Source organism: Phocoena sinus, chromosome 18, assembly GCF_008692025.1.
Source record: "Phocoena sinus isolate mPhoSin1 chromosome 18, mPhoSin1.pri, whole genome shotgun sequence".
NCBI lineage: Eukaryota > Metazoa > Chordata > Mammalia > Artiodactyla > Phocoenidae > Phocoena > Phocoena sinus.
In genome coordinates, this window is record NC_045780.1 from 47816447 (window position 1) to 47836890 (window position 20444).

Genomic DNA, 20444 nt, shown 5'->3' on the forward strand with positions numbered 1-20444 from the left:
CACAGAAAGAATGCATTTTTCAATGTCCCTCGTGGTTAAGTTGGGACACGTGACTAGTTCTGGCCAATGAGCTTAAGCGTAAGTAACAGGAGTCACTTCTAGGACAAGGATTAAAATGCTGTGAGTTTTCCAAGTACTCTCTTTTCGCCTGCTCTGGAAAGTTCGTAGACTCTCCATATCAAGATGGCAGAACCATAAAATGGAAACCGCTTCCATCGCTGAGCCATTATTTGAAGGGACCTTCCTGGTGGGTTGGAAGCATCCTTTTGTATGAAGAAGAATTTTTTTTTCTTTTTTTGTAGTAAGCCACTGAGATTTCAAGATTTGTTGTTAATGCAGACTTACCTAGTCTATTCTGACTAAGACATTTTCCCTCCAAGTTTGGTATCACAGTCCATATTATTCTTCATTGAAATACACACTTCTATATTTTAAACAACCCATTGTCATTACTGAGACTTTAGAAAGGTTTGCTATTCCATGTTTGTCTTTCTGTATGCCTTGTACACAGAAGGACATTTCTAACACTAGACCCAATAAATCACAATTGTTTGTGGGTTAGAACAACAATTGTTGTTCAATGGCTGCATATATACACACACACACAAATATACACATACACACACATATGTATGTATATAAATGACTCCTGTCTTATATATAGTTATAAAAATACAAATATATAAATTTAAATATATATATTTATAATGACTCCTGTCTTTAAGCCTTAGTTGTTTCCTCTGCCTAAAATGTACTTTCCCCAGATATGTCCTTGGCACTCCCTCATCTCCTTTACTTCTTTGCTTAAGTTTCATATTCTCAATGAAGCCTACTTTGACTTTTCCAGTGAATACTACAGCCTGCACCTACACACACACACACACACACACACACACACACACACACTACAAATCCCTTGTATCCTACGACAACCATGTATGTGAGTCTGGGAGTGGATCCTCCCTCAGCTGAACCTTCAGATGACTGACCCTCGACCAGCATCTTGACCTGGAGCCAGAGGACCCAGCAAAAGAAGGCCTAGATTCCTAACTTATGGAAGTAAAAGTTTGTTGTTTTAAGTCACTAAGTTTGGGGCTAATTTGTTGCATAGCTATAGATTAATACACTCTGCAAGATTTTGGCCCCAAGGACAAAGCATTGGCTGTTGACTACTTATTTCCTCTATCTCTGCCCCACCTTTTCTCACTCCTTCTTGGAAGAGAGGGTATGGGATTTCCACCTCCTCCTCCTGAGTGCTCAGAACTCCTTTTATTGTCAATACTTCTTTTTTCTTAGGGCAGTAAGCCTCACGGTCAAGCTACCACAGGTAGGAAGAAAAGTTTCCCTACATTATGGCAGAAACCGAATAGTCCTTTTTTTTTTTAAATTGAGATATAATTGACTTATAACATTATATTAGTTTCAGGTGTACAACATAATGATTCAATATTTGTACATTTTACTAAATGATCACCACAATAAGTTTCGTTCACATCCATCACCACAGATAGTTACCAATTTTTTTTCTTATGATGAGAACTTTTAAGATCTATTCTCTTAGCAATTATTCAATACAGTATTATTAACTGTAGTCACCATGCTATACATTACATCCCTAGGATTACTTATTTTATAACTGGAAGATTGTACCTTTTGTATGGTTCTTGGTAGATGGTCAAGACACTAGGAACCAAGGAGTGCTGAGGAGAGAAAAGGAGAATTATTTAAGAGCCTTAAAGTTATCTCTCTCTCTCTCTCTCTATATATATATATATATAGATAGATAGATAGATAGATAGATATAGATATATAGTTTTTTTTTTTTTTGATTGCGCCAGGTGCCTTGTGAGATCTTAATTCCCCAACCAGAGATTGAACCCGGGCCCACATCAGTGAAGGCACTGAGTCATAACCATTGAATCACCAGGGAATTCCCAGTAATATAATTATTATACCAGGAAAGATGACTTAGAGCAAACTTTTATCTGCTTATGAATATACTCTAAAGTAAGAAGGCAGTTCTGTCCATAGAGGAAAAATGCGTCAAATTTTCTGAGTCAGGAAACTATTCACTCTTTAACTCTATAATTATTTATTATTTCCTTCTGTCTGCCAAGCAATAGGTTAGGCACTGTGGACATAAGTCCATGTAAGTCTACACATAATTAAGACCCCGTCTATTCTCCCAGATCACTTATAATCTAGTGATAGAAACAGACAGGTATCCAGACAGTTACATTTTAGTGTGATATAATATGACCAGAGATGGATAGCACATAGGGGCCTAATACTGTCCTGGAGTCTAGGAAGACTTCCTGAAAGAGGGGACATCTGAGCCCAGCCCTGAGGGACTAGTGGGAATCAGTTCAGTAAATCTGTGGCAAGAGTATGCCAGGCCAAGAGAAAAACACATGCAAAACCCAGAGGGTTAGAGAATGTGTAGCAAGCTTAGAGGCATGTGAGCAATTCAGCAAATTAAGATGTGAAGAGATGGAAGCATTGAGAGTTGAGTTAGAAAATTCTGGGGAATTTTCTAACACACTATGAGAAGAATTTTAAACTCTATTCTGAATAATAGAAACTCATAGAAGGGTTTTAAATAGCTTAAATCAAATTTAATTATAAATATATAAATGTGAATGGAAAACTCAAACCTGAAAAAACTAAATGTTTGAGAATATTTTCATGAGAGTGGGTGGGGGAGATGAGAAGGATGTTCTAAAACAAGATCTGAAAGACCAAACCAGAAGGGGAACTAGTGGATTTGGTTGCAGCAAAATTAAAGATTTCCACTCAAGGAGGGATCGTATAGGCAAAGTTAATGGGGAGAAAGAGATATCTGAAAAGGAGGGAGGGGATTATATATAGAGTATATAAAGGGCTCCTGAAAATTAGCAAGAGAAATGCAAAATGGGGAGAGGATAAAAATGAGCAGTTCAGGGGCTTCCCTGGTGGCGCAGTGGTTGGGAGTCCGCCTGCCGATGCAGGGGACACGGGTTCGTGCCCCGGTCTGGGAAGATCCCACATGCCGCAGAACGGCTGGTCCCCTGGGCCATGGCCGCTGAGCCTGTGCTCCGCAATGGGAGAGGCCACAACAGTGAGAGGCCCGCGTACCGAAAAAAAAAAAAAAAAAAAAAGAGCAATTCAGAGAAGGGAATGCTGACTGGCTTGACCTCACTAGTGACTGGAGGACTGTACATTAAAAAAACTGTGAGATACCCCTTTTCACAAATCAGATGGACACAATTTAGAAAGTTGAATTTGGTTATAGGTAAGGAAGAGAATGGAAATTCTCAGCCATTGCTGCTGAGACTGTGAGATGGTACTGCCATTTTGCATAGCACTCTGTTAGAATCCAGTGAGGTTAAATATGCTGACACCAATGCTAACGCAGCAGGGGAATCCTACTTCTGGCATGTGTCCCAGAGACTTCTCCTTAAGTCCACAGGAGATGCAGAGGAGAGCGATGATCGCAGTATATGGTGGTTTGTGGCAGCAAAGGGCTGGAAGTAACCTAGGTGTCTATCACTAAGGGTCTATATGATTATCCATGGTATTTGCTGATGATGGAATATGGAGCAATGAGAAGAAATTAACTAAATGGATACCAACATGGAAGGTCACAAACATAAAATAATGAGCAAAATAAATATGAAACAGAATGAGGTTTATAGCACAACTCCATTTATTTCCATTTAAAGACTCCGTTGGTATAAATTTAACACCGCATTTTCAAGGAGGCATACTTATCTAAAGAAGGAAAGTGGAATGGGAGAGGGTTATGTATAAAATATAATAAAATATTGCCATCAATAGGGATGGAAGAGAATGGGAGGGAGGATAAAGGAGAAAAAAAATAATGAAACTTAAAAATAACACCAAACTGAACTGGGTTGAATAGTACCCCTCCAAATTCATGTCCTTCCTGGACCTCAGTATGTGAGTTTATTTGGAAATAGGATCGTGGCTGACGTAGTTAGTTAAGATGAGGTCATACTGAAGTATGTTGGGCCCTTAATCCAATATGACTGATGTTCTTATAAGAAGGGACACAGAGAGACACAGAGAGAAGACAATGTGAACATACACAGAGTGATTGTAACAACGCCTCTACAGACAAGAAATGCCAAGGATTGCCAGTCACCATCAGAACCTAGGAAGAGACAGAAGGGTCTTCACCTAGAGCCTTCAGAAAGACCATGACCCTGCTAACATCTTGTTTTCAGATTTCTGGTCTCCAGAATTGCGAGACAATAAATTCCCGTTGTCACCAAATTTGTAGTACTTAGTTATGGCAGCCCTAACAAACTAATACAAAAACAAAATAAGGTCCTACCTAGACCCATGATAACAACCATGAGCTGATATATATGCACCTGAATTACTAGAATAAATAAAGGCTACAGTAGAATTCTTTTTAGTCTGGGAGACAGTATATAATATTGGGAGACAATATTAACACCCATGTGAAAAGCCAATACTATGCTAAGACTTGCACTGCATAGAATTTTTCTTTGCCAGAGCTGTTGTGTGATTCATGCTACCTCCGTGGTTGTGTAAGAGTAGCTGTCATAGAAGGGTGCTCCTTGCTCTGTATTTAGAAACACAGCCAGAACTTACTTAATTGGGGTATGAGTAGAAAAAAAATGTCTAGACAAGTTTGTGTCAATCATTTCTACAAGAGGTTCTTGGGTCTCTAACCACAAACTTTATTTCTGAGAATGGCTATTTTAAATTCTGATGAGGAACAAAAGCACTGGAACAGATCCCAAACCTCAGCTAACTGTTAGTGCTTAAAGAAAGGTAAGTGAGCATCTTAGATTATCCCCTGAAATCTGACTTGTTCCTAGAAAGAGTAGACACAAATTCCCCAAGAACCGATGCTCTGAGCATCTTCTTCTTTATAGCATTATTTGAGACTTTGGAAGCAGAGGGGGCTGCTTCACGACTGAGGACCTGTATTTGTTAATACAGCGGGTACCCTCTGTCCTGCTTCCAACCCCTTCCACCGCCTTTCAGATTCAGACGTCAGCAGTATCAGAAAGTCTCAAGATATATTCTCTAAAATGCTGGCTCTCAGTTTACTTTTTTCAGCTTTCTTAAGGTATAACTGACAAAGTTGTTAAGATATATAAAGTGTACAATGTGATGATTTGATATAAATATACATCATAAAAGGACTTTCCCCAACCAGTTAATTAACTCCTCCATCACCCCACACAGTTATCCTTTTTATTTGGTGAGAACATTTAAATTCTACTCTCTTAACAAATTTCAATCATACAATACAATGTTATCAACTACAGTCACCACGTTTTACAATAAATCCTCAGACCTTCTTCATCTTACAGCTGACAACGTGTACCCTTTACAAACCTCTCCCTATTTCCCCCACCAGATGGCTCTCAGTTTAGACACGCATAAAAGTCCTTACTGGGTGATTGTTAAGCTTTACTTCCTCAGGCTCTCATCCCACCCCACCTGTCCCTCCCCCAACCAAAACCCGCCCTCTCCCGCAGAGATCTTCATTCAGGCGCTAAACTGGGGCCAAAAAATCTGCATTTTATTAAGCAAAAGAAATAAATACCTCAGGTGCTTCTAATGGAGGTTCTCTGACAATACTTTGAGAAACAGTTTTCTAGATTTTCCCACTTTCATATGCCACCAATTCACGTGGAGTCTTGGGAAAGTGCAGGTTCAGATTCCCTGTGGGTCTAGGATGGGATCTGATTTCTAGTATTTCTTAAAAGTCCCCAGGTGAACACAGCGGGTCCACAGACAACACTTGAGGTGGGAAGCTCTTAAAATCCGATGCCTCAGTATCATCTCAGACCACTTGATTCAGAATCTCTGGGAGTGGCCCCTGGTGTCAGTACTCATCTAAAGGCCCCAGATGATCCCAGTACACAGCTAGGTATTCAATACTAAGTGACAATGCCAGTAGCCGCTTGCAGATGGCAATAGTAGCTTCTAACTCACAGATTTTCTCCAGACACAGATTAGCAGTAACTGATATTTCAAAAGAAGAGATGACTGGTTTCAAAGGAGTGCAATTTAAGAAAAATAAAGCCTTGACATAACCATAATATTTTTTATTTAACAAAATCATTATTTTTATACTTGTTTTACTGCCTCAAAGAACACTGGAATTTCTCTCAACTATATTATTTCCAGCTAATTAAAAATTGATAGTTATGGATAGACCTTCTTATGTTTTTGTCAGCTGAGAGAGTTCGTTGTGGTATTTTTCTTTTTTTTTTTGCGGTACGCGGGCCTCTCACTGTCATGGCCTCTCCCATTGCGGAGCACAGGCTCCAGACGCGCAGGCTCAGCGGCCATGGCTCACGGGCCCAGCCGCTCCGTGGCATGTGGGATCTTCCCGGACCAGGGCACGAACCCGTGTCCCCTGCATCGGCAGGCGGACTCTCAACCACTGCGCCACCAGGGAAGCCCTATTTTTCTTCTTTGTGTCTGGATTTAATCCTGATTTCTGAGCCTCATATTGTACTGGTTAAGCTGCAGGATGGTGGTTCTGAGATGTGGCTGGACAGCCCTCCACCTACCCTCGTGCATTAATAATGATTAGAATGTGAGGGACACAGGGGCAGTCACTTAGTACAGATACCCCCCATTTTCCCCAATTTCCTCCAGCTGAGTACTCATCCCTGTCAGGAAATGCCTCTGACAGCACATATTCTGATTGTTCTACCCAAATCTGGAATCCTGGTTCCAAATCTTTTTTTTTTTTTTTCCCTTTTTGTGACCTTTTTCATTCACCAAATGATTAACAAGGAAATGATTTCTATCATTAAATTCTGATTTCTAAATCCTCCACCTGCTTCTTCCAGGACATTTGCTTACAGGAGCCAACCTTCTTTTCTTCAGTTCCTGATCATTAAAGGGAATGACGTACGTAGAAAGTACCTTGTATTAGACTAGTTCCTCTTATTGTCGATAGCAGTAGTAACTCAAGAGAAGTCTTCTCTTGAGTCAACCGGGAGTAGCATTCGGCTGGATAATCAAAATATTTGTCTAAAACAAGGAATTGTTTTAAAATGATGTAAACTATGAAAATGTTATACTTTAACCTAAAACATTTGTAGGCACAGCTGACATTCAGCCAGCATGTGTAATTGTTTAAGTCTGAGATTCCTTTCTGATTATGACAGACATTTATTCTGATTGATCAGTGTCAAAGCCATACCAGTTATTAAAATATTTGGATATAATCCCTCTATATTTATCAATCTTTTGACAGGATCAAAGTCACTTCTTTGAGTATAGGTCTTCTGATAGGAATTCTGACTCTTTCTTCCCATAAACCATGCCCAAAACATATCATGCTAAATTTCCACTCTCAGTTTCTTTGATGTACAGTGAGAATTAAAAATCACTTAAAATGCAATGCACTCTACAACCTTAAGATTCCCCTCCCCAAACTTTTAGAATATCTCACCTAAGCCTCAGTTAAAAGCAATTTTTAAATCTCACCATGAGTATTGACAAAGCATTCAATCTAGTTTTCACAGAATCCACCAACTTTCTTTTTATACTCATATTCATATTCTATGGGTTTACATAATATCTAATTAAATTATGCAATTACAGGGATAAGCACAACTGTCATAAAATGTTTAGGAGCAAATACAGTTGATTCTGGTCAACATAATTCAACTGGTGGGAGCAGAAGTTTGCAGACATACTAGAAGGTAGCCCAGTAGCCCCATGGTTCAATCTACCAGGGTCATTGATATTAGGTAGAAATACTTGAAAATGCTGGCGTTCCATCATTTTTTGACCTACAAAACCAGCAATTCAATATGATTCAACCAGTATGTTTTACAGTCGTGAAAAGCTGATCTGTGAGTTAAGTGCATGTCAACTAAGGCAGCTTCTATCATGATATTAAAAGAACAGAGATGCTTTTCAACACTGTGCTTCCTCTTTAACATTTTTTGAATTGCACTTATTCATGGTGCTCATTCTTCTGCCAAGTATTTCACAAAAGCTTCTCTCTGACCCCCAAAGAAAAGTTCTCTCCACCAAAATACTATTGTTAAATAAGTTTGGGGAACACCACATACCATACCCATCTAGGAGATTCATATTTCTCATTAGCATATTAAAGGCTCTGAGAAGTCCTGTAGCAAGGCCTTTGTTTAACTTTGTTTACCTTAGGGTTTCATAAATGTATTTGACAAAAGTAGGCCGTTTCATGTAACATCTAATCCTGAAAGGCTAATGTTTAATGAAACAAACGCACTTTAGTAAACACGACCCAACCAGCGTTAAGGACAGTATTATTCTGTTTTTGCAGTAGATTAAACAAAGACCATCTTAATATCCATTTGAAATGGCACAATTTGTCCAGGTGTCCCAAAGCACTATACAAATTTCACTTAGTGGTAATGTTCTCCCCTGGACAAATAGAGAAACAAAGGTATAAAGAAGCATTAGGTTGTTTGCCAGAACACACACAAGACTGAGACAAACTGGAACCAAAACCCTCATGTCTGAACAATGATTTCTAAGCTGTGTTTACAAACAGAACCAAATTGCAAATTGTAACCACTCACAGTTTCGAACCAGACTTAACTAAGTCAAGTTGTACCTTGGTAACTGGATTTTCACGTAGCGGATTTTAACTGGACACACTTGTAAAATTCAAACATATATTAATTTTTGGTTCTTTTTGTTCACATATTTCCCTCTTTGGGGGTAGTCAACAGCTAGTCCCTTTTGTTAACAGAGTGGTAAGTTAGGTAGAAGGGAGCCTACCTCTTACTTACACATAAGTCTTGGTGATGAATAATGACATTTCGTGTGCTCCTTGAACCAGAAATATCAATAGAAGACAAGACTTTGGAGTTCAAGGGGCAGAGTCACATTGACCTGTAGATTTGATCGCTGGTGACTTCTATCAATAATCGAGAGCAGAGACTCCAAAAAATCTCTGACAGCTACAGAGATTCAAGGATCCACTGTCTTAGCTCAGAAGCTCTTCGAAAAAAACAAGACACGAATATATGGCTCTTTGTTGGCAAGATTCCGACCTTGAGAGAATGAATCTCAGTCATTTATAAGGTTAAGTAGATTTATGTGTTCTGAAGCTTGTCAGAATAATGGGTGTTTCCCAGCATTTGGGAATTGCACGATATGTGACAGGGGAATAGCTTTTAGAGCATACCTGCCCACCCCTCTGCCAGGGTGGGAGGTGGGGAACAGTGATGGGTGACTTAAGAATCAGATTTATAGACAGCTTTGCTCTGTATACATTATCTTTGAGTACTCTCCAACACCACAGGGCCCTACGGCCTCTGTCACAAACAATATCTGTTCTTTCAGAACACTGCAATGCTTTACTTCAAGGCCGAGCGAGAGTTGTCAAACAGAGATGAAGAGCCTTTTGGCAAAAAAAGTGCTCTTAAAATGTTTACCTTCTCATACCTAATGGTTTTAGATCATATCTTATTAGCCTAGGAGACCATTATATAAAGTACAATTAAGATCTCCTTGACATTTTCTAGGAGTTCCAATTCAGCTGTGCTAATGGCTAAAACTTCACTGCTTTTTTTCGGTTGTTTTAATTTAATGCCATACAGTGTTGGAAATGCAGTTTACAATAACGTGGGCTACCCAGGGTGCACTTGCGGTAATTACACAGAATGTCAACAGCCTCTCAAGCTGGGTCCTGTGTTGATTGCTGCTTATGACGTTCACATTTGGTCAAATTGTTGGAATTACATCTCTGCCTGCAGGCCTCTGCCCCTCCAAGACTTCCAAAAGTGTTCTCCAAACTTTTAATTTGATCTCGACTATTGAGTTTCACATTCCCCAGATTGTAGAAAGAAATTACAGCCAGGCCTCAGGGTAGGAGAATTGTTCCCATGGTCCATATCCCACCCATATTATCCGTAATTTTTGTTCCAGAAACATCTACTGAGTGTCCATTTTATATTCAGCCTTGGTTCAGGCACCGAGGACACACTTTTGTGCGGAGGCAAGAGAGTTCAGAAACATCTTTACACCCGCAAAAGAATTTCTTCACAGAAAAGAAATCCCACAGGAGTTAAAACTTGAGCCATAGAGTTCTATTCCATACTCCTTTTCCCTTTTTCTTTTACATGTTTCCCTCAGTGGGTCCATGCCATCCAGACCTCTGGTTATCAATAGGCTTTAGGTGGTTCACAATTTGGTGAGTAAACAGCTAAAATGTATATAGCGCCCATGCTAAACCAGACTGTTATAACCTCTTATACATACCAACCCATTTAATCCCTACAATAATCTGTCCCATAAGACAGATATTACTATCTCCATGTTACAGACAAGTAGACTGAGGCACAGAGAGGTTTATTTTTTACATTTCACACAGCTGGTGAGCAGAAAATCTGAACTTTGAACCTTGGTTATTTGCAGTCAAGGACCTGATAACTTCTGCCATTAAAAGGGAAGTGCTGATAAAGGATCAGTATGGTAAATTAAACAATATAGTCCCCAGAAGATGATTAATGCATGTCATAAAAACAGGATGGCTGAAAATGAAGAGGGTCAGGACAGGAACAGAACAAAGACTCGTCTCTTAGTCATCCTTGCTTCAGCTCCTATGCACCAATTCCTAAAAGAGGGCTAAGGGTTAAAACAAGAACAGCCCTGTATGTGATTTGTGATTTGTAATTTATTTTGAACTTGCTAATACTTAGGTTAACTCCTTAGTGTGCTGTATAGTTGATCCTGTATGAGAGGTTCATTCAGTCAAACTACCCACTTTTGTTCTATTTATAAAGTCTTGAAATAAAGGAACTTCTCCCAGTATTATTAAAGTAGAAGCCTGACAGATAAGGTGCACCTCATCTAACTGGTGCCAGGGTTCTGGGGAGGGAAGGGGGCAGACTAGGAAAGCCACCCCTCTCACAGAATCTGATTGAACCAGGCTCATTCAGGTATAGAAAGACTCCATTTTGTATGTACAACTGATTATTTTGGTATTAAATTAAAAACAGGAAGCCAGAAGCAGGTCTGAATTATATTATTCTCCTAGTAGACTAAGGAGAGGCTGCACCTTTGGAAATGCCTGCCAGGAGCTTTTCCTGGGACAATCATTATTTTTCAGCCCATTCTGAATCTGGAAAGAAAAAGTGAATAGGCAGGTCAACTGCTCAGGTTAATGCGAGATCTCAGAAAGCGCTGGATTAGACGCTGGGAAGTGTTAGACCATTGATCAAAGAGATTCCCTGCTTGTTACCCAAGAATCGCCTTCACTCTCAAAGCCAAAATTGCTGGGGTTAGGTTTTCTCTTTACAGTATCGATCATATTTTTTACCTGCTTGACTGGTTAAAGAACAGGTTTGGTCTTGTCACTAGATTTCTTCACGGTTAAAACGTGAAAGAAATTTAAAAGAGTTGTGCCTATTTGAATGGGCTCCTATTTAGTTCTCATTGTCTTTAAATAAAATTTATTATAGCTATTTATGTTCTTTTAAAGCTATTTGATTACCATTTTCTCCGACTACAAATTCATTTGAGCCTGGCTAAAATAAGCTCCAGTGTTTACTTATGACTCTCTTGGCCATTGAGTTAGACATTTTTTTTCTTTTTGTTCATGCTTTAGGTATATCATGCTGCAAGTTATTGATTAGAAAACTTATGTTCATTCTCATCATTGTGTTGGTTAAAAAAGTTAATAATGTTTTATCAATATATTTGAAAGAGTCAGATATATAAAAAGATAAACTGTTTAAAATTTTTCTTTTTTGCCATGTATTTGTATTAAAAAAGGCTCTTTACTGCTTTATTATACTTCATTACAGCAGGAGGAACAACCTCTATGCTGAACACTGAGTTTTTAAAGTTTTAGTGCAACTTCTGAAACTTTCTATAAACTAATATAATGTGGATATATTTATAGTGTTAAAAATAATTAAAAGGTAGAGTCTTATTACGGATGACACAGAAAATGTAAAATACTACCTTAAAGTATTCATTCAGATGAGATGAATTAACTGAGACTGTTAAGTTATTGCCTTTTGCTCTTGCATAAATGACAGAGTATATAGGACAAACAGATAAAATACGAAGAAAATATAATGTCATAGCGTCACTGAGATGTGCTATAACAGCATTTATGGTGAGAAAATGACAATAAAAACGCATGTTTCTCTGAACTGGTATATATATAGAATGGATAAACAACAAAGTCCTACTGTATAGCACAGGGAACTATATTCAATATCCTGTGATAAACCATAATGGAAAAGAATATGAAAAAGGGGGCTTCCCTGGTGGCGCAGTGGTTGAGAGTCTGCCTGCCAATGCAGGGGACATGGGTTCATGCCCCAGTCCGGGAAGATCCCACATGCCGCGGGGCAGCTGGGCCCGTGAGCCATGGCCACTGAGCTTGCGTGTCCAGAGCCTGTGCTGCGCAATGGGAGAGGCCACAACAGTGAGAGGCCCGCGTACCGCAAACAGCAACAACAAAAATAAATAAATAAATAAAAATATATATGAAAAAGAATGTATATATATGTATAACTGAGTCACTTTGCTGTACAGCAGTAATTAACACAACACTGTAATTCAACCATACTTCAATAAAAAATAAATTTTTTAAAAAAGGTATGTTTCTCAAAAGAAACATTTAGAATTGTATGCTGAAATTTATACATCTGCTTTTTTTGTCAAAACTTGCTGGCCTATACAGTTAAGATCTGTGCATTTTACTACACATTAATTATTTCTCAAAAAATTATACATTGTTTCAAAACTTATGAGATGGTGGGTAGGATTACATTGATGAGAATTTTAGTGGAAGTTTTAAATTTTTTTTAAAAATAATATACAATAAAAGTGTTTTATGCCATTGTATGAATCTTAACACATGGATAGATTCATGGAATCACTACCACGATCGGGATACAGGATAGTTCCATCACCCCCCAGAAACCCCTTCATATTACCCATTTATAGTCATAATTTCCCCACATCCTTAACCCTTGTCAATCACCGATCTATTCTCTCTTCCTATAGTTTTGTCTTTGGGAGAATGTCATATAAATGGAAGCATACAGTATGTAATCTTTTGAGCCTTGCTTCTTTCACTCAGCTTAATGCCTTTGAGATTCATCCAACTTGTTCCGTGTTTCTATAGTTCATTCCTTTTGAATTGCCATATGGTATTCCATTGTATGGATGTACCATACATGTTTATCTATTGAAGCCACTGAAGAACATTTGGACTTTAAAATTTGGGGCAATTATGACTAGAACAGCTATAAACATTTGTGTGCAGGTTTTTGTGTGACCATAAGATTTGATGTCTTTAGGATACATGCCTATGGGTGGGATTCCTAGGTCATATGTATGTTTAACTTTATAAGAAATTGCAAACAGTTTTCCAAGGCAGTTGTTCTATTTTTGTATTTCCACCAGCTCCGGTTGCTCTGCATCCTTGCCAGTACTTGTTTTTTTTTTGTTTGTTTGTTTTTTACTTTAGCCATTCTAATAGATATGTAGTGGTAACTTGATGTGTTTTAATTTGTGTCTCCCTAAGGGTAAGGATCTTGAACATTATCAAGGACTGTAAAAGGTTTGAGATGTTATCATGTTTACACGTTAGCCTACCAGAGCTTCATGAATGCTGACAAAAGGCATGCAACTCCTGGGTCAGAGACAAAGGAGCTCATTTAGGTAGGGGCTGCAAACTTTTAGCTCTAAGTGAAATTTTCAATTATAGCATTATGAGAATATTTAAAATTAGAAGTATTTGCTTGTTGTAAATATTTCCAATTAGGACTCCTTCCTGTACTCCTTAAATTGTTTAGGGTAGGTGGTCTTGGTGGGAACAGACATCCAAAGTTTCCACTGGATGAGCATCCGAAGTTGGACCAGAGGTATCTGCCTGCGTGGAAGAGTGCATTTTCTAGGGTTCGTTGTAGCAATTGGCACAGACAATTCTGAATTGCCAGGGTGGTTTCAACTGTGCTCAGCCAGTTCCTTTCTTTTTTTTTTGGCCAGATGATAGCCTGCTCTGGGTCCCTGTAGAATATCCTTTGACGCTACTGCCACTGACCACATCAGTTATGTTGCCAATGTCCGTAGAATAATCCGTCATCAGTGCCCACTGATCATGTCCACACTACAGCTGTATGCAGTGTCTGTCCTGAAGCTATTCATGTCCAGGACATGAAGTTCTCTGTAAGGCTGTCTTTATCTTCCAGAGCCCCTGTCAACGTCTTTCGTCATGCTAATGCTGCTGGACCAGGGTTGCCACTTTGCACACTTAACATTCCAAGCAAATTTTAATAAATTCCTTTCCACTTATTCTGTTTTGTTTTATTTGATTTTGTGTCCTTTTCATTGCCACACCATGCCTTTTGGTCAAGTATTCTTTAGGAGCTAGGTCAAATATCTTACTGGCAGACGTGCGTGGTTCTCACAGTCTCTTTTCCCGCTCCAACATCAGCCCTGTGTCCTTGAGTCATTCTCTATTACTTAGGATGAGTCTTTTCATAGGATTCCTTTTAGTCCTTCACTCAGCTTTAAAGGGCTCTCCTCTGTTATCCTGCAGACCTGTCTAGATTCGCTGAGTCCTAAGTGCACAGATCATCACTGGATGGATATATACATATATACTCCCAAGGTTAGTTACATTTTGCATTTTTGTTAGAAGTCAATAACATTCTCAGTAGACTTGTTTCCTATATTTTTGAATAATATAAGCTAACATTTATTTCATACCTCCTATTTAACAAGCACTGTCCTAAGTCCTTTACAAGCATCATCTCATTTAATGCTCTCAACCCCAGGTGGGAGGTGCTTTTGTTGTCAGATTTACAGATGAAGAAAATGATGCCCCAAGAGGTTAAATACCTCATGATCATAGACTAAGAGTGACAGAGCTGAGTTTCCAACTCCTGCTGTCTGCCTACAAAGCCTGCAGCGTGAAGCTCCACCCTGTCTCAGGCCACTAGAAGGATCCATATTACAGCTACACATGAAGTCTGGAAGGAGAGCCTCAAGATTGATTGAATTTAATTTAATTTTATTTTATTTATATATATATATATTTTTTTGCGGTACGCGGGCCTCTCACTGTTGTGGCCTCTCCCGTTGCGGAGCACAGGCTCCGGACGCGCAGGCTCAGCGGCCATGGCTCACGGGCCCAACTGCTCCGCGGGATCTTCCCAGACCGGGGCACGAACCCGCATCGGCAGGCGGACTCTCAACCACTGCGCCACCAGGGAAGCCCTGATTGAATTTTATTTTAAATATTGTTTCTAAATTGACATCATTGTGTCTAATTACATTTTTTCTAGGCTCAGCTTCGTCGTTCTCACGTTGTTTCTCAACTTATGTTGTAGTGCAGAAGAAAATTTTGGTAAAGAAAATATTGCATAAGGAAGTTCATATGGTAAAATTATATGAGTTCTCTCCAGAGTTTTACATCCAATTTGCCCCCATTTTGTTTAACTATGCTGGAAAATGCTCCCTTAGCTGGAATGAAATCGGTCTTTTAAAAAATCAGAGACAAATCCAGACCAATAGTTAAGCATTGTTTCTCTTTAGACTACTAGTAGAAACCTCAGGTCAACCAGAAATGCCTCACTCTGGAGCTCCGTGGGGGAAATATGCATTGTGGGACTTGGAGGCGGCTCCTGACCACTTTAAGCTGAGCCAGGAGATGGGAAGTTCCTCTGGCCAGGTCTGCAAATCTTCCGTCTTGTTGTTTGGCAAAACGTGTGTGTTAATCATTCACTTCAAGGATTTCTTAAAGAGTATTTATTCCCAAAATAGAGATGTGGAAGTGCACATTTACCACTGGGCAATAATTCCACCTCCTGTAACCTTCCCATAGGAGTAAATCTGATCAATGTCACTGTTGTTGAAATTATACAACTAGAGAGTGGAATTCTCTGCCCCCGCCTCCAGCACCCTCCCTCTTGTTTTCGTGTACTTTGTAACCTGAGGAGAAGTTTCCATGAGGAAGCAAAGTCTATATTGAGGTTACTGGGTGATGTATGGAAGATCTCAAACACAGAAGCTGCCTTTAGACTTTAAAAAGGAATAAAACTCTGTTGTGTCCACGATTGACCTGAGTAAGCAGAATGCTAAATGCTAAATGTTTTCCTTTGCAGAGGCATTGGCAAAGGCATTGGTTCGTTCCCTCACGTGAGGATCTTACAACATGCCCACTGTTCTCCATTCTAACGTCCCCATGGTGATAGGACTACCTAAATAATGCTGCCCATGAGGGACTTTCAACCCTTGGCAATGATACTCATTCATGATTGTGTGGGCAGCATTCTTTGATTTACGTAGGAAAAGCTTTCCTACTTACTGTATAGATGCCTGCCTAAATATAAGATAGATATAAACATAAAATGGAGAAATGAGTTAATTATCTAGATATTCTGATTAGTATTTAGGTTATTTGAAGCAAAAGTGAGTTTTTCTTTACTTTTTCTGGAGTATTTCTTCAAGACCATGCAACTTTGCATATGTAGTTACACCTGAGATTAAATCTGTTGAGGCTTTTCTCCCCTGTTTCTTCTTTATTCAAGATCATTTTTTATCTCTCCTGTTTCAATTTTATTATGGAAATTAGTATAATCACATGAACACTTCTGAACCACACCATTTAATAGAATTGAATCAAGAAGAAAAATATTTTACTTGGAAGCATTGACATATGATGTTTACATTTTATTTACTTTCTAAGAGAAATCCCTGAAACCTAACTTGGGACTTAATTTCGAGGGTCTTGCTTTGGGTACTGGTGTTTCACCTCTGGAGCCAACTTGGTTCCAAACTGAGGAGAAATTTATGATCATAAGCACAGTCTACTTCCATAGAAATCAGGAACAACTCCTGGATCCCCACATGCATCACATAGGGGACTTTTTCCATCTCTTTCTGTATGAGGTGAAATTGCATAGAGGGAACTCAGGAGGGTGCTAAGGTGGGATATTGGATCCCTCGTTTATCTTGAATAGGTACCATGTACTGGGTTCAGTCCCTCACACAGAAAAATAAAGGTTACCTGAATGAATAGGTAAAGGTTAAAACCATCTAAAGAAATAATCATTCATTTATTTAATTGTTAATTTATTTCATGCGTTAGATTTTGCCTGTTGGCATTATTATTCTCAGATGAATGGTTATGTCATTGAATGGAAGCTGTTGTTCCCACTGGGAGCTAATGCTTATAGCCATAAGAGGGATAGTACCAGCTAACAGCAACCGGGTGCTCCAGGGCTACGCAGTCAACACGTAATCACTCACCTCATCCATGCAAACACCCTACAAAGTTGAAGTATGTTCTATTATAATCCTCATTCATAGAAGAGGAGTTTGAGTCACAAAGAGGTGTTTATGTTTTGAGTGCTCATTAAATTTTGTCGATGGGGAAAGTAGAACAGAAGGGAAATGAAAGTAACATGCATTGAGTTCCTGGTATATGGAAGGCATATTACACTCACCTTTTGATTGAAACCAAATGAATACCTAGAGGAAGGAACTTTAACCCTCTTTTAGGCAGGAAACCTAAGATTGAGGAATCAAATCATTTTCGGAATATATTGATACTTAGCTAGAAAATGAAAGTAACGAGAGAAATCCAGGACTCCTCAGAATATGCCTATTCAAGACAAACAAGGGATCCAATGAGTAGTCCCCCAGTGCCTGGTGTGCAATTTTACCTCACACATAAGAAGGAAAGAGTCCCTGGGGTGTTAGATGTGGGGATCCAGGAGTTGTTCCTGATTTCTACAGAAATAGACTGCACTTATGATCATAAATTTTTCCTCAGCTTAGAACCAAGTCAGCTATAGAGACAAAGCGTAAATGGAACTTGTATTCACTTCCTAGGGCTGCTGTAACAACAGACCATAAACTGGGGGGCTTAAACAACAGAAACGTATTGTCTCACAACATATGGGATTAGGGCCCACTGTAATGACCTCATTTTAACTTGAGTACCTCTGGGAAGACCCTCTCTCTAAATAAGGTCACATTCCGAGGTACTCAGAATTACAACAGCAACATATCCTTTTTTTTTTTTTTTCTTTTTGGAGAAGAAACACAATTCATAACAGAATTTAATCTCAGATTTACAGAAAATGAGATATAGCAGGCCTGTCGTCTAGGGGCCTAGGACTGTGGAGGCTTATGAAGCATCTCACTTGGCATTTAATCCTGATATTCAGGCTGGGTTGAGAACTAACCCACTAAAAACTGAGAACAGGAGAAATAAATGCAGAGTGCCTGGCTCCAGACACTAGAACACGTGTTATTGAATTGCTCTTCTAGCTGAGAGGTATGCAGGAGACCCCAGGAAGGAAAGGGACATCTTGCAAGTGTTCCCTCTCCACAAGTCCTGAGTCCCATTGCTACAGTGGTCGACATGCTTCCACACCCTGAAGCAGTGCTGAGTGGGTGTCTACTGTACTCGGAGGGGCTCTGTTGGTCTGCTGCTTAAGCAGGAAGATCTGAACTGGTTTCTCTCCCTTCCGTTCTTCAGATAAGGCCCTGTAACCACTGGTTTCCACACCGCCGTGCTTATCTTTGGAACAGTGATAAGCTGTACCCCCTCTTCCCTTAGAACCTTGGCCTTCACATTTTGCCTAGTCAGCATGTAAGATAAGTGTAATTTTGATCTTCATCTGATCTATTGATGTGGGACACGAGGAAGAATCCAGGAGACACCTTTAGCACAAAGATATTCACTAGCAGATTTACCTGGAAATATTTTCACTGATCAAAGACTGTGTTCTCTGTAATAAGATTCTGAAAGCTCACAAGAAAAAAGATAAGAAAGATTTCTGAGGCCAAATTGGTGGTAAATATCACACTGTTATCTCTGCTGATAACACACGCTGCTTATTATGGGATGTGCGCTACAATGGTGACTGGGTAAGTGAGGAACTGAGAGAATATTGGAAAATGCTAAAATAAGTGAAGAGTTCTTTTTTTTTTGCACACACGTGTATGCCCATGTGAGCGTGAGAAGCAGGCGAGTGAGAGAGATAAGAGGAACCCTTTAGAAGTATTTTTGACACACCCATGGCCTGCTCCTAGAATGCACAAAGGCATAATTAAGTCAACCAAATCCCCTGGGAGTCTTCAACCCAGAAAAATCTCAGTCTATTTTTATTCCAGGATCCGAGGAGCCATAGTTACTAAAGGGCAGAGATTTCCTAGTAGTGGGAACCCAGTCATAGATTCCTAAATCCCCCAAAATGTGGCTTCTCTCACTTACCTGATATTCACTTTCTCGGTCGTGTGTCCTATCTGGAGATCCATCTCCCCCTGGTGATGGACAGAAAGAATAACCTTATCTTTCATATGAGATCCACTCCTGATTCAGTCAGGATCATACTGATACCCCATAATCTCAGTGTCCTTTTCTACTCATTCTTTTTATTATTATTATTTTTTTTGCAGTACGCGGGCCTCTCACTGCTGTGGCCTCTCCCGTTGCGGACCACAGGCTCCAGACGCGCAGGCTCAGCGGCCATGGCTCACGGGTCCAGCCGCTCCGCGGCATGTGGGATCTTCCCGGACCGGGGCACGAACTCGTGTCCCCTGCATCGGCAGGCGGACTCTCAACCACTGCGCCACCAGGGAAGCCCTTACTCGTTCTTAATGTTGTTACTGTTATGGATTGTGCCCATTAGGTTGCTGGCTTTATGAACTCTGGCATATAAGGCCCGCTAAATGCCTTAGGAGGGATGGAAATATGTTCAGATTTAGAAGGGAAGGGCTTACAGACCAGGTGCTAAAGCCCACAGGATTCAATTGACCAGGTCTTAGAATCTATTGTGGATGAAAAGTGTCACCTATCACAGCAGTAAACAAAGGAAGTTTCTCAGACATCAAGCCAGCAGTCACTGCAGCCGCCCTGACTGTGCACCCTGAGGGGATTCAGGATGGAGAAAAGCAGGCTACTGGCCTAGATAGTTAAGGAGCCTGTCAAAGGAATGATTTCAATGAGCCCAGACTCTTGCATCTTTCCATGCATAGAAAAGCACTAAATTCATAATGAGATGTCTGGTTTTCTTTAATGAACAGTCATCTTTTGATATTCCGACTACCTGTTTTCTTTTTTTTGCAAAACTCCTATACATCCTGGCTCCTCCCTTACCTCTTCTGAGCAGTCCCTCGGAGCCATCTGCAAGGCTGTCTTCCAGGCTAAAGTCCTCAGAGAATCCTCTGAACAAAACATAATTCTCAACTTTTAAGTTGTGCATCTTTTTCAGTTGATACTGTATCACATTCTCCCATCTCCTGACCATCCACAGCTATCGGCGATGACCAGAAGAGAGAATCTAATTAACTCCTATTTCCCAAGATCCAGTCCCAACTCTTCTCTCTTCAGGCCTTTCCATTTTTAAAGCTGCTCATTTGCAGGGACTTCCCTGGTGGTCCAGCTGTTGGGACTTTGCTTT